The sequence below is a fragment of the Triticum aestivum genome, chromosome 5D, assembly GCF_018294505.1.
Source record: "Triticum aestivum cultivar Chinese Spring chromosome 5D, IWGSC CS RefSeq v2.1, whole genome shotgun sequence".
NCBI lineage: Eukaryota > Viridiplantae > Streptophyta > Magnoliopsida > Poales > Poaceae > Triticum > Triticum aestivum.
In genome coordinates this window covers 185,458,292-185,472,984 of record NC_057808.1, presented here as the reverse complement: position 1 = coordinate 185,472,984, position 14,693 = coordinate 185,458,292, and positions in this window count along the sequence as shown.

Genomic DNA, 14,693 nt, shown 5'->3' with positions numbered 1-14,693 from the left:
ATCACGAAGCTTTTGTAGCTTGGTGGCAGTGATTGAAGAACTCTGTCAATGACACTATCATCAGCAAGATTAACTCCCAGTTGAGTCAATTGGCTGTGGTACCCAGACATTCTGAGTATGTTTACTGACAGAACTATTCACCTCCATCTTGCAGCTATAGAACTTATTGGAGACTTCATATCTCTCAATCAGGGCATTTGCTTAAAATATTAACTTCAACTCTTGGAACATCTCATATGCTCCATGACCACTGGTACGCGTTGGTCCTATACAAACGATTTTTAACCCCTTTCCGCGACGACATTTGGAACCGTCGCCAAGTGAGTGTGTGCGATAGGGGAGTCCTTGCCACATGACCCAGAAATCGTCAGGGATAGGCCCTCCTCGGACACAGGCTGGGGCCGTGTGCGATCGGGCGAGGCATCGAAACCCAATCATTTTCGTAGGCATGTAAATCCCACACAGTGAATCCCAAAAAACATTTCCGTAGGTATGTACATCCCACACGGTGAATCCTAGAAAAAACATTCCGTAGGTATGTTGATAGAGGCAAAGGTGTCCCCATGTTTCGATGAGATATCAATCGTTTTCTGTGGGAGTCGACTTTGACGATCCGACTACGAACGTGCGAAGACGTCGCGCCTTAGCAATCGCTAAACCAACTTCCGAGGGGTTATTGACCACGCCGGAGCACGATCAACCTGACCACGAGGGTCTATTCCCTGAGAGCAAATGAACAACAAGCAAGAAACTGAGATTGCAATCTGGATATTGCGAATAAAAGAGGAAAACTTTATTAATGAAGGTGGGGTTCTGTGATGCCTTTGTCTGGTCGTTGAACACAAACGAAGTACGCGAAGTTGCAGCTATGGCGAACTTTTAATCTAAACAAAACCCAAAGTCTAAACGATGCCCTAGGGGCTGTATATATGGAGGAAGAGGGGGGGATTTCGTGGCCCTTGGAGGAGGGGTCCGAAACCCACCCTAACTCTTGTTTCCCCACACATACGGACTCTAAAAACAGCCTATATTGAAGTATTTCGAAATTACATGGGCCTGGCCCAAAAATAAGGTGACGCAGCACCTAGAATAGCCTCTGGACGAAAATTATGAAGTGGCATCTTGTATATTTCGTCCAAGGCTTCATGCACTCATTATGGTGGCTTCAAAGTCCTGAAATCATCACTTGAAACTCTGTTCTTGTCTCCCTTGCGCATGCCATCAACTCCATGCTTGTTCTTGCTCCAATGTTCATCCTTCTCCAAGCTAGGCCCTTCATTTGTAAGCAAAACAAATGTATCCAATTTAGGCAGCATCATATTCTCATGAACATTAGAATCATTACCAAGAAACGAAAGTACCTGGTAATTTAATTGGCGTGCGCGAGCTCTAGTAATCGGTCCAGTATGTATAGTAGCAGGGGTTGTGGGTGTAACAATGGTATTGATGTCCTCATCATCCTCCCCTTCTTGAAATGAAGTCGTCCTCGACGGAAGCTCATCTTCCTCACCCAAATAAGGCTTCAAATCTGCAATGTTAAAAGTGGGACTAACCCCAAAATCTGCAGGCAGCTCAAGTTTATATGCATTATCATTTATTTTCTCTAACACCTTAAAAGGACCATCAGCACGTGGCATTAGCTTTGATTTGCGCAAATTAGGAAACCTATCCTTACGCAAATGTAACCAAACAAGATCTCCAGGTGCAAAGACAACATGTTTTCTACCCTTATCTCCAGCAAGTTTATATTTAGCATTCATACGCTCAATGTTTTCCTTAGTTAACTCATGCATTTTTAAGATCAATTCAGCACGTTGTTTAGCATCAAAATTAACCTTCTCCGAAGATGGAAGAGGCAACAAATCAATGGGTGCACGAGGTAGGAAACCATACACAATTTCAAAAGGGCACATCTTAGTAGTAGAATGCAACGAACGATTATAAGCAAATTCAATATGAGGCAAGCATTCTTCCCACATTTTCTTATTATTCTTCAAAACAGCCCTAAGCATAGTAGACAATGTTCTATTGACTACTTCAGTTTGACCATCAGTTTGGGGGTGACAAGTAGTACTAAAAAGCAGTTTAGTCCCCAACTTAGCCCATAAACATCTCCAAAAGTGGCTAAGAAATTTAGTATCACGATCTGAAACAATAGTATTTGGCACACCATGCAAGCGAATAATTTCACGAAAGAACAAATCAGCAACATTAACAGCATCATCGCTTTTATGACATGGTATAAAGTGTGCCATTTTCGAGAACCTATCCACGACAACAAATATGCTATCCCTCCCCTTCTTTGTTCGAGGTAAACCTAAAACAAAGTCCATAGATATATCCTCCCAAGGAACACTAGGTACAGGCAAAGGCATATATAAACCATGAGGATTGAGTCGTGACTTAGCTTTTTGACATGTAGTGCAGCGAGCAACAAAACGCTCAACATCCCGTCTCATCTTTGGCCAAAAGAAATGTGTAGCAAGTATATCCTCCGTCTTCTTCACGCCAAAGTGTCCCATTAGTCCTCCTCCATGCGCCTCCTGCAACAACAAAAGACGAACGGAGCTAGCTGGAATGCATAGCTTGTTAGCACGAAACACAAATCCATCGTTAACGACGAACTTGTTCCATGTTCTACCTTCTTTACAATTCTGCAATACATCTTTAAATTCAGCATCATGCACATATTGATCTTTGATGGTCTCCAAACCAAATATTTTAAAGTCAAGTTGTGAAAGCATAGTATAACGACGAGACAATGCATCAGCAATAACATTTTCTTTACCCTTCTTGTGTTTAATGACATAAGGGAAAGTCTCAATGAATTCAACCCATTTAGCATGTCTACGGTTCAGTTTAGCTTGACTTTTAATGTGTTTCAAAGATTCATGATCAGAATGTATAACAAATTCTTTGGGCCATAAATAATGTTGCCATGTTTCTAAGGTCCGAACAAGAGCATATAATTCTTTATCATAAGTAGAATAGTTCAGACTAGGCCCACTCAATTTTTCAGAAAAGTATGCAACAGGTTTGCCATCTTGTAATAACACACCTCCTAATCCAATTCCACTAGCATCACATTCAAGCTCAAAAGTCTTATTAAAATCAGGAAGTTGGAGTAAAGGAGCATGTGTCAACTTATCTTTCAATATCGTGAAGGCTTCTTCCTGTGCGGTACCCCAAACAAAAGGCACATCCTTCTTTGTAAGCTCATTGAGAGGTGCAGCAATGGTGCTAAAATCTCTCACAAAACGCCTATAGAAACCAGCGAGTCCAAGAAAACTCCTCACTTGTGTGACCGTTTTGGGCTGCGGCCAACTCTCAATAGCTTCAATCTTGGCTTTATCAACTTCAATTCCCTGTGGAGTAACAACATAGCCAAGAAAAGATACTCGGTCGGTGCAAAAGGTGCACTTCCCAAGGTTACCAAACAAACGTGCATCACGTAGAGCAATAAAAACAGCACGTAAATGTTCCAAATGTTCTTCCAAAGATTTGCTATAAATCAGTATATCATCAAAATAGACTACCACAAATCGTCCAATGAAAGCACGTAAAACTTCGTTCATTAGTCTCATGAAAGTACTAGGTGCATTAGTTAACCCAAAAGGCATGACTAACCACTCATATAAACCAAACTTAGTTTTAAATGCTGTTTTCCATTCATCTCCCAATTTCATACGAATTTGATGGTATCCACTACGCAAATCAACTTTGGAGAATATTGTAGAGCCACTCAATTCATCAAGCATATCATCTAGCCTAGGAATAGGATGACGATAACGAATAGTAATATTATTAATGCCTCTACAATCAACACACATACGCGACGTACCATCCTTTTTCGGCACTAGAATAATAGGAACAGCACAAGGACTAAGGGATTCGCGTATATAACCTTTGTCGAGCAGCTCCTGTACTTGACGCATAATCTCCTTCGTCTCCTCTGGATTGGTACGGTATGGTGCACGGTTGGGTAGCGATGCACCGGGAATTAAGTCAATTTGATGCTCAATCCCTCGAATAGGTGGTAATCCCGGTGGCACGTCTTGTGGGAAGACGTCAGCGAACTCCTGCAAAATGTTAGTGACAGCAGGGGGCAAAGAGGAAGGCACGTCCTCGAATGAAAATAATGCCTCTTTGCACACAAAAGCATAGCAAACAGATTTGCTAAAAACTAGCTCATCAATATCAGATTTGGTGGCAAGTAAACATGCACTTTTCAATTTAATTTCAGAAGCAACACTAGATGGTTTATTATTAGGCTTCATTTGTTGCTCAAATTCTTTTGCCACAATCTGATTTTCACTCTTATTTTTCTCCTGTTTTGCTTTATTAGCTCTATGAATATCATCTTTCAAAATGGAATCAGGAGTCATAGGAAGCAAAGTAATATTTGTATCCTTATGAACAAGAGTATACTGATTGTTTCTACCATGGTGTACAGAATTTTTATCAAATTGCCATGGTCTACCAAGTAATAAGGAACACGCTTGCATAGGTACCACATCACAATCAACATAATCAGCATATGTAGAGATACTAAAATGCACCCGAACAGTACGTGTTACCTTAACCTTGCCGCTGTTGTTGAACCATTGGATGTAGTAAGGATGTGGATGTGGTCTTGTGGTGAGAGATAGCTTCTCCACCATCTCCATGCTAGCCAAGTTGTTGCAGCTCCCTCCATCTATGATGACGCGAATAGAACGTTCCTTCACAACTCCCTTTGTATGGAACAAATTATGCCTCTGATTTTGCTCAGCTTGTGTAACCTGCACACTCAAAACACGTTGAGCAACTAAACATTCATACCTGTCAGCATCTTCAGCAGCCATGTATTGCGTCTCATGATCAGAATCATCTCCACCGTGTTCTTCATGTGTAATAAGAGCCAAAGTCTCCTCATCATAGTCACTAGCGGACTCATACCCACCATCCTCAGTAGCAATCATCACACGCTGAGATTTGCATTCTCTCGCAAAATGTCCTCTTCCCTTACAACGACGACAAATAATATCACTTGTGTGCCCTGTTGACGCCATGGAAGAAGAAGAGCTCTGTGCAGGCCCGGCAGGTGTGCTCTTGGCAGATAGTGGTGGTTGTGCCTGCTTTCTTGTATCACGGTTGGAGGTGGCACCTGAAGGAGGTGATGGTGCAGTGGAAGTAGATGATGCACGTGGTGTCCATGATGAAGGTCGACCTGCAGAAAAGTTAGTTCGCGCCAATGCCTGTCGATCCTGCACTTCACGTTCAGCTTTACAAGCAAGATGGAATAAACGAGTGATATTATTATAATCCTTATACTCTAGAATGGTCTGAATCTCTCTATTTAATCCACCCATAAAACGTGCAAGCATAGCTTCATTCTCCTCAACAATACCACATCTAATCAAGCCAGTTTGTAATTCCTGATAATATTCTTCTACAGAATTTTTTCCTTGTCTTAAGCGCTGCAATTTTTGAAGTAATTCACGTTGATAATATGGTGGAACCCAACGAGTACGCATAGCAGTTTTCAAAGCAGCCCAAGTAGCTGGAACAGGATATAATCTACAATGTTCAGACCACCAAACACATGCAAAGCTAGTGAAAGCACAAACAGCAGCAGGAACACGTCTCTCCTCGGGATATTGTAAACATGTAAATCGTTGTTCAGTTTCTAACTCCCAAGTAAGATATATATCAGGAACATATCTACCCTCAAATGGTGGAATATTCAATTTCAGTTTAGGGAGATGGTCATGATCTCGTACCTGAGGGGGAGCCCTAACATTGCCATTATTTGCATGTGGACGACCTGGTGGTTGTGGTGCTGCTGGTTGCACGTAGTTCTGATTTTGATCAACCTCATCCTCGTAACCTCCCGCATAATCATCCTCCTCCACATCAGCAGCAGGAGCCACAGAAGTATCAACAGCAGCACCAGCAGTTTGGCCAGGCTGAAGAGGACACGACTCGCTCGATGGAGGGCTGTTTCCCGACATGGAGGTAGTCGTTGTTGTTGTTGTTGTAGCAGAGGTGCGGCAGGTGCAGCCGGTGGTGGAAGACGCGCAAGTAGTTCATTAAATCTGTTATTGAGCTTTGTTTCGAACGTCTTCTCAAGGCCAGTGATCTTCTCCATGGCCTCTTCAAAATTGTTCAGCACATCTTGCACCTGTTCAGTCATCATTTGCTGAAACTTATCATGAAGCTCCTTGTTCGTTAAGTTCTCCCAGTCAATCTCATCGGCTTGTGATCCTGGCATGGTTAGCAGCAATAGAAACACACAAGAATATGATCCTATAGAGTACTAACAAGTGGTGGTGGTGGGTGTCACAAATCCGTCAAGCAAATCTAAAATTCCTACCAGTTCTTACCCAGCAGCAGGCGGTGATCGGCAACCGATGTAGTCAAAACTCTCAAAGCTTGGATAGAGCGATTACCAGGGAGAGTCAAATGCACGATGTAGATGTATGTGGAGCTGGGAAGGCTTATAATATGGTAGCAAAAAGGGTCAGCAAAAATCAATTCAGAGATGCAAAGTTGAATAAACGCTCAACGACGGTACTGTGCTGGTCCTAGGCTAGACCGTACTAGAGATGCGAGCCTAGAACACTAACAAAATCACGACGCTGCACGTAAACAAGGGATGAACACACTCTGAAATTATTTTTCTTTTTTCGCTTTTTTTGCACTTTTTTTCCTCTTTTTTTTGCTCCGCAACAATATTTTTTCGAAAAAGTCTACAAATGTCCTAAAAACTGCCTAGCCAGATTTTTTTAAACTGGAACTATTTTCTTCTGCGAATGGCTCGGAAGTTGGGGAGTCCTATTCTGTCACGACTCGGAGTATCGCGTGATCTGGAAATCGAGAACAAAGCAATAATTACTGGACTCGGACTAGGACTGGTGGCGGAGATGAATCTGGTGGAAACTCGGACTGGTGGCGGATATTTGCAGGGCGATGGAACATGGACTGGTGGCGAATCTGTGATGGAGGTGGACTCGAATTAGCGTGATGGCGGTGGATATGTGGTATATGGTAACGGCGATGACGATGGTGGTATATGGCAGCGGTGATGACGATGGTGGTATATGGCAGCGGTGATGATGATGGTGGTATATGGCAACGGTGATGACAATGGTGGTATATGGCAGCGGTGATGACGATGGTGCGGCGGCGGCGTGAAACTTGTGAACAGAACTCGAAACTCTAAAGTACTAGACGCTAGGACCAGCAACTTGACACGACGATGCAACCGCAAATTCAACAAAGCAAATACAAAAAAGATTATGCAAAGGCTCAGATTGGTTCGGATAAGATGAACTAACCCTAATATATATATATTTTTTGGCTTTTTCGTGGACTATAGGTATGAAGAACAAACTCGATCTAAACTACGAAAAACTGTAAAATCTCACCGAGCAACCTGGAAATCTGATACCACTTGATAGAGGCAAAGGTGTCCCGATGTTTCGATGAGATAGCAATCGTTTTCTGTGGGAGTCGCTTTAACGATCCGACTACGAACGTGCGAAGACGTCACGCCTTAGCAATCGCTAAACCAACTTCTGAGGGGTTATTGACCACGCCGGAGCACGATCAACCTGACCACGAGGGTCTATTTCCTGCGAGCAAACGAAGAACAAGCAAGAAACTGAGATTGCAATCTGGATATTGCGAATAAAAGAGGAAAGCTTTATTAATGAAGGTGGGGTTCTGTGACGCCTTTGTCTGGTCGTTGAACACAAACGAAGTACGTGAAGTTGCAGCTATGGCGAACTTTTAATCTAAACAAAACCCAAAGTCTAAACGATGCCCTAGGGGCTGTATATATGGAGGAAGAGGGGGGGGAGATTTCGTGGCCCTTGGAGGAGGGGTCCGAAACCCACCCTAACTCTTGTTTCCCCACACATACGGACTCTAAAAACAGCCTATATTGAAGTATTTCAAAATTACATGGGCCTGGCCCAAAAATAAGGTGACGCGGCACCTAGAATAGCCTCTGGACGAAAATTATGAAGTGGCATCTTGTATATTTCGTCCAAGGCTTCATGCACTCATTATGGTGGCTTCAAAGTCCTGAAATCATCACTTGAAACTCTGTTCTTGTCTCCCTTGCGCATGCCATCAACTCCATGCTTGTTCTTGCTCCAATGTTCATACTTCTCCAAGCTAGGCCCTTCATTTGTAAGCAAAACAAATGTATCCAATTTAGGCAGCATCATATTCTCATGAACATTAGAATCATTACCAAGAAACGAAAGTACCTGGTAATTTAATTGGCGTGCGCGAGCTCTAGTAATCGGTCCAGTATGTATAATAGCAGGGGTTGTGGGTGTAACAATGGTATTGATGTCCTCATCATATGTACATCCCACACAGTGAATCCCAGAAAAACATTTCCGTAGGTATGTACATCCCACACGGTGAATCCCAGAAAAACATTTTCGTAGCTATGTATATCACACACAGTCAATCCAAGGAATACGTTTCCGTTCTTATGTACATCCCACACAGTCAATCCAGGGAAAACGTTTCCGTTCGTATGTACATCCCACACAGTTTTATGTGTAGGCTCGTGTGTGAAAGGTGTAACTATCACACACGCTCTGCCTTGGTTAACTGTTTGCTTTTATCAACTACATCACACGCGATTTGGTGAAGAAAACTGTGTGGCATTGGGCTATCCATCGCAAGCGCTTTTACTGCTAGAACCGTTTGCAAAGGTCCATGACACATTTAGCAGGTTGATTAGTTTACAATTAATAATTCCAGTATTACGCAAATTCACATTTCATATCGAACAGTTGTTTGCCAATTTCATATCAGGCACATAAATATATTATAACATCACACTACGATAGCTACATGAAAAACAACACAGTACAACACATAGCTAGTTCAACTTCATAAGAAAAGTATATTCATTTCCCTAATCGAGATCATCCAGGCTTGTCTTATCCACCTCTGCTTCAGGTAAGTAAGAACCTGTTTTGCACGGGCCAACTTGGAAAGTGCCCGCTCCTTCGCCAACACCATTTTAGCAAAGTCTGATTTAAAAAATCTGAGCTCATTCTCCACCTTCAACTTTTTATCCCGCATCTTCAAATATTCTTCAGCGTTGACAACAATTTCTCTAAGCCTACGTCTGTTCTCTTACTCATACATGCTCCAGAGTTTCGGTAGGCACATCTTCAAAGACTATGGCCACTCTTGATCAACCCACTCCAAGTATGAACACTTCCGTTCATCCTATAATACTTAAAACTAGATCAGTAACAATTGTAGGGGAAATGGGTTTATAGCAACATAGAAAATCACCAATGCTTATTTTGAAAAACTGAAGAAACATGTTAATTATGACATATCTTCTCAAAAAGATCAATGTGCAAATGAATTAATTGCTACTGAGACAACAACCAAATTCTGGAACATCAAAAGCTATAATTAACTACAACAATGCTACAAGTTCTTACTCATGTACAATAAATAACAAATTCAACATTTTATGAAGAAGGTAAATATAACTGCAATAGCATAGCAACAGTGTTTGGATGACAGCAAATTGATACTAACAGGTGTGTACATGCACAAATTTAGTAACATAGAACTAATAACACTAAGGCCGTCCACTATGTATGCCAAAACTGGGGTAAAGACAACTGTTGCTACATCTCGCACCGGTGCCCTGCACTGGCGAGACGATGCAGCGGAGAAAAATCAGGGACCCAGACTCTAGAGCACGTAGTTGCTTCGATGCCCAGTTCCTTCATGCCATAAAGATTTAGTATTTTACTGCTGGGCTGCCCGGATGTGTGGAACAAAGTTTGCTGAAGCGGTGCCAAATAATTTTCTAATGGCACCGCTGATGAGATGGCAACAATTTAAGATACTAGGTACAAACTGCGACACTATCTTAGGATGCGTTTGGTTGAAGGTGTTGTATGAATGGGTTGGGACCGTGACAGTGTCTGAATCACATCTAACAAATGATTTGTAACAACGAAATAGGGTCTAACTTTCTCTACACATGCCAGAAACTTCCTCCCACTGTCCACAGATTCAAACGCAACTAGCTTCACGCATGGAGATTGATGGTGACAACGAGCAGATAGATCTTCAGCCACCCCGCTCCATTCGTTGCCACTAATGGTCCTAGGGAGCTACAAGAGGAAGAAATGGCTCAAGTCGACCGCTAGGTAAAAATCCTTCATTCCAAGTCATAGCCCGAGAGAGAGAAGAGAGGCATACCCGGGTGGTGAAGGAGTCGTCGCCGGAGGAGGAACCGCTGGAGAGGTCTTTGAAGAAGACCATGGCGACCCCGGCGGTATGATGCGAGACGGCGAGATCAAGGAAGCGGCTATAGCTTAGCAAGGAAGGAACGAAGAAGGAAACAGGGGAAATGTGACTTGTGGTGGGGGAGAAAAGGGGTGGGGAAGGGGGAAGGGGGCGGGGTAGATATTTTGTTTGTAGGCCAAAATTTTGGAAATGTGGAGGGAAACTTTGCGCGCGGTGCCGCCGGACCATTCACTTTGAACGATTGTGTGCATCGCAAATGATTCTTCTGGTTTACGCGCATGGGATGAGTTTGATAATTCAAATTTTGGTGGAAATTTCCCCGGGTACGTCATTGCATAATTTAACATCGCTTGCTAATTTGGGCACACAAAAGAGAGTACAGCAGACATACCACACTTACTGAATCAAGCAATTTTAGTAATTAAACAGAGCCGGTTGACCTAAACATTTCTCTAACAAAAGACCAACATTAAAAACAAAGCCTAAGTACGCATAATTTTAACAAATCCGCCGCCGCGTCGGCCTATGCATCGCCGGTGTGAGATGAGACGTCGATGACTTGTCCTGGCGACATGCCGCCGTTGGTGTACTCCGCGTCCCCCCTGCTGAAGTCGACCGCGTCCTCGTCCTCGTTCTCGGCGCCGCCCTCAAGGTTGTAGTACTCATAGTAGTGGTTGTGCCAGAGCTCGCGTTGGTACTCCACCGCCGATTCCTCAACGGACAGGCTCTTATCTACCCCAACCTCGACCATGCCCAACTCCTCCTCCCGGCGCTCCTCGATCTCCGCTGCCTCCTGCATCTCCAGCTCCCGGTCGACGACCTCATGAGGAACAGGTGCTCCATGGCCACCACCGCCTTTTCGGACGTGGGTTGCATGCTGTAGTCCGAGGTGGCCTGGAATATCTTGGCGTGTGCATCCTCGATCTTGGCGTGGATGGCCTCGACCCGGGCCAGGGCGACATCGGCGGCACGGACGGCAACTCCAGCGCTCTCGGCTGCTGCAGCTGCCCTGTCGGCAGCCGCAGATACCCTCTCGGGGAAGCGGCCGCGCTCACTGCGTATGCGGCGACACTCTCGGCTTAGGCGGCCGCACTCTCGGTGCAGGCGGCGGCACTCGGGGGGACTCGGCCACCGTACGGGCCTTCACGAAGAGTTTCCGCGGTGTCATCTTTGCAAGAAGGGGGTGCGGGAATGGGGACCGGGATTCGTGGATTCGGGGGTTGCCGGCACTGGAGCTGACGAGCCGACGAAGCTTAAGGAGGGAGACTTAAATAGACCCAGATATTTCCATCACAAACGGTTCCTAGAAAACAACTGTGTGTGATGTTGTAGATATTTTTTATTAGCTGTGAAAGACGAATCTGGAGTAAAGTGGCAACGGATGGTGTTTTAAATGTACGAGAAAATTTGTAGTACTAATACAACTGTCATGTCAAATTTTGGAAACTTTCAGGGGTCATTTGACCTTTTAAGACATTTAAGTGACTTTCTAGCCATTTAATGACCGTAATTCAAATTTTAACTACATCTACATGCAACGGCTAACCAAAACGGTTTGAAACATCATATTTGTGTACTTGTGTGCGATTTAATTCCATGTGCAGTAAATGGGAAGGAGTTTTCAAACATATTTGTCTCGCGACATGGACGCATGCATATGCATGGAGTGACATGGCATTTTAATTCCAAAAAATGAAAAAAAAGAGAAATACATGAAACCTTCGTTGATGTAATGTCATGCCACCAAGACGATGTGGTAAAAAAAATTGCCATGTTTGACGAAAGTTTGGACACAGACCCCTCACAAACAGGAGCAACTCACTAGAAGGCTCGTGGTTCCGAGAGGTTACGATGGATGTTTGATGACGAACGAGAGATAGCTTCCTCTTACGACCTTCAATTTTTTTCTACGTCTAACGTGCACTACTACAACTGTAATGTGAAATTTTGGAAAATTCTAGGGGTCATTTGACCTTTTAAAGACATTTAAGTGATTTCCTAGCCATATTTAATGACTGTAATTCAAATTTGAACTACATCTACATGCAACGGCTAACCAAAACGGTTTGAAAAATCATATTTGTGTATTTGTGTGTGAGTTAATTCCATGTGCCGTAAATTAGAAGGAATTTTCAAACATATTTGTCTCGCGACATGGACACATGCATATGTATGCATGGAGTGACATGGCATTTTAATTCCAAAAATTAAAAAGTATAAGAAACACATGAAACCTTGGTTGATGTAATGTCATGCCACCAAGAGCATGTGGTAAAAAAATTGGCATGTTTGACGAAAGTTTGGACACAAACCCCTCACAAATCGGAGCAACTCACTAGATGGCTCGTGGTTCTGAGAGGGAACAATGCATGTTTGATGACGAACAGGAGATAGCTTCCTCTTACGGCCTTCAATTTTTTTACGTCTAACGTGCATTACTACAACTGTAATGTGAAAATTTGGAAAATCCTAGGGGTCATTTGACCTTTTAAAGACATTTAAGTGATTTTATGGCCATTTAATGACCGTAATGCAAATTTGAACTACATCTACATGCAACGGCTAACCAAAACGGTTTGAAAAATCATATTTGTGTACTTGTGTGTGAGTTAATTCCATGTGTAGTACATTAGAAGGAATTTCCAAACATAGTTGTCTCGCGACATGGACACATGCATATGTATGCATGGAGTGACATGGTATTTTACTTGCAAAAAATTAAACAAATATCAGAAACACATTAAACCTTGGTTGATGTAATGTCATGCCACCAAGATGATGTGGTAAAAATATTGGCATGTTTGCCGAAAGTTTGGACACAAACCCCTCACAAACAGGAGCAACTCACTAGAAGGCTCGTGGTTCCGAGATGGAACAATGCATGTTTGATGATGAACGGGAGATAGCTTCGTCTTATGGCCTTAATTTTTTTCTACGTCTAACGTGCACTACTACAGCTGTAATGTGAAAATTTGGAAAATTCTAGTGGTCATTTAACCTTTTAAAGGCATTTAAGCGATTTTGTAGCCATATTTAATGATCGTAATTCAAATTCGAACTACATCTACATGCAACAGCTAACCAAAGCGGTTTGAAAAATCATATTTGTGTACTTGCGTGCGAGTTAATTCCATGTGCAGTAAATTAAAAGGAATTTTCAAACATATTTGTCTCGCGACATGGACACATGCATATGTATGCATGGAGTGACATGGCATTTTAATTCCAAAAAAAAATATCAGAAACACATTAAACCTTGGTTGATGTAATGTCATGCCACCAAGATGGTGTGGTAAAAAAATTGGCACGTTTGATGAAAGTTTGGACAGACACCCCTCACAAATCGGAGCAACTCACTAAAGGTTCGTGGTTTCGAGAGAGAACAATGCATGTTTGAGGACGAACGGGAGATAGCTTCCCCTTACGGCCTTCAATTTTTTTCTACGTCTAACGTGCACTAATACAACTGTAATGTGAAATTTTAGAAAATTCTAGGGGTCATTTGACCTTTTATAGACATTTATGTGATTTTCTAGCCATTTAATGATCGTAATTCAAATTTGAACTACATCTACATGCAACGGCTAACCAAAACGGTTTGAAAAATCATATTTGTGTACTTGTGTGGGAGTTAATTCCATGTGCAATACATTAGAAGGAATTTTCAAACATATTTATCTCACGACATGGACACATGCATATGTATGCATGGAGTGACATGGCATTTTAATTTAAAAAATTAAAAAAAATCAGAAACACATGAAACCTTGGTTGATGTAATGTCATGCCACCAAGATGTTGTGGTAAAAAAATTGGTATTTCTGATGAAAGTTTGGACACAAACCCCTCACATACCGGAGCAACTCACTAGAAGGCTCGTGGTTCCGAGAGGGATAGATGTATGTTTGATGACTAATGGGAGATAGCTTCCTCTTACGGCCTTCAATTTTTTTTCTACGTCTAACGTGCACTACTACAACTGTAATGTGAAATTTAGGAAAATTCTAGGGGTAATTTAACCTTTCAAAGACATTTAACTGATTTTCTAGCCATTTAATGACCGTAATTCAAATTTGAACTGCATCTACATGCAACGGCTAACAAAACAGTTTGAAAAATCATATTTGTGTACTTGTGTGCGAGTTAATTCCATATGGAGTAAATTACAAGGAATTTTCAAACATATTTGTCTCGCGAAATGGACACATGCATACGTATGCAAGGAGTGACATGGCATTTTAATTCCAAAAAATTAAAAAAAATATCAGAAACACATAAAAACCTTGGTTGATGTAATGTCATGCCACCAAGATGATGTGGTAAAAAAATTGGCATGTTTGACGAAAGTTTGGACGCACGCCCCTCACAAACAGGACCAACTTAGTAGAAGGCTCGTGGTTCCG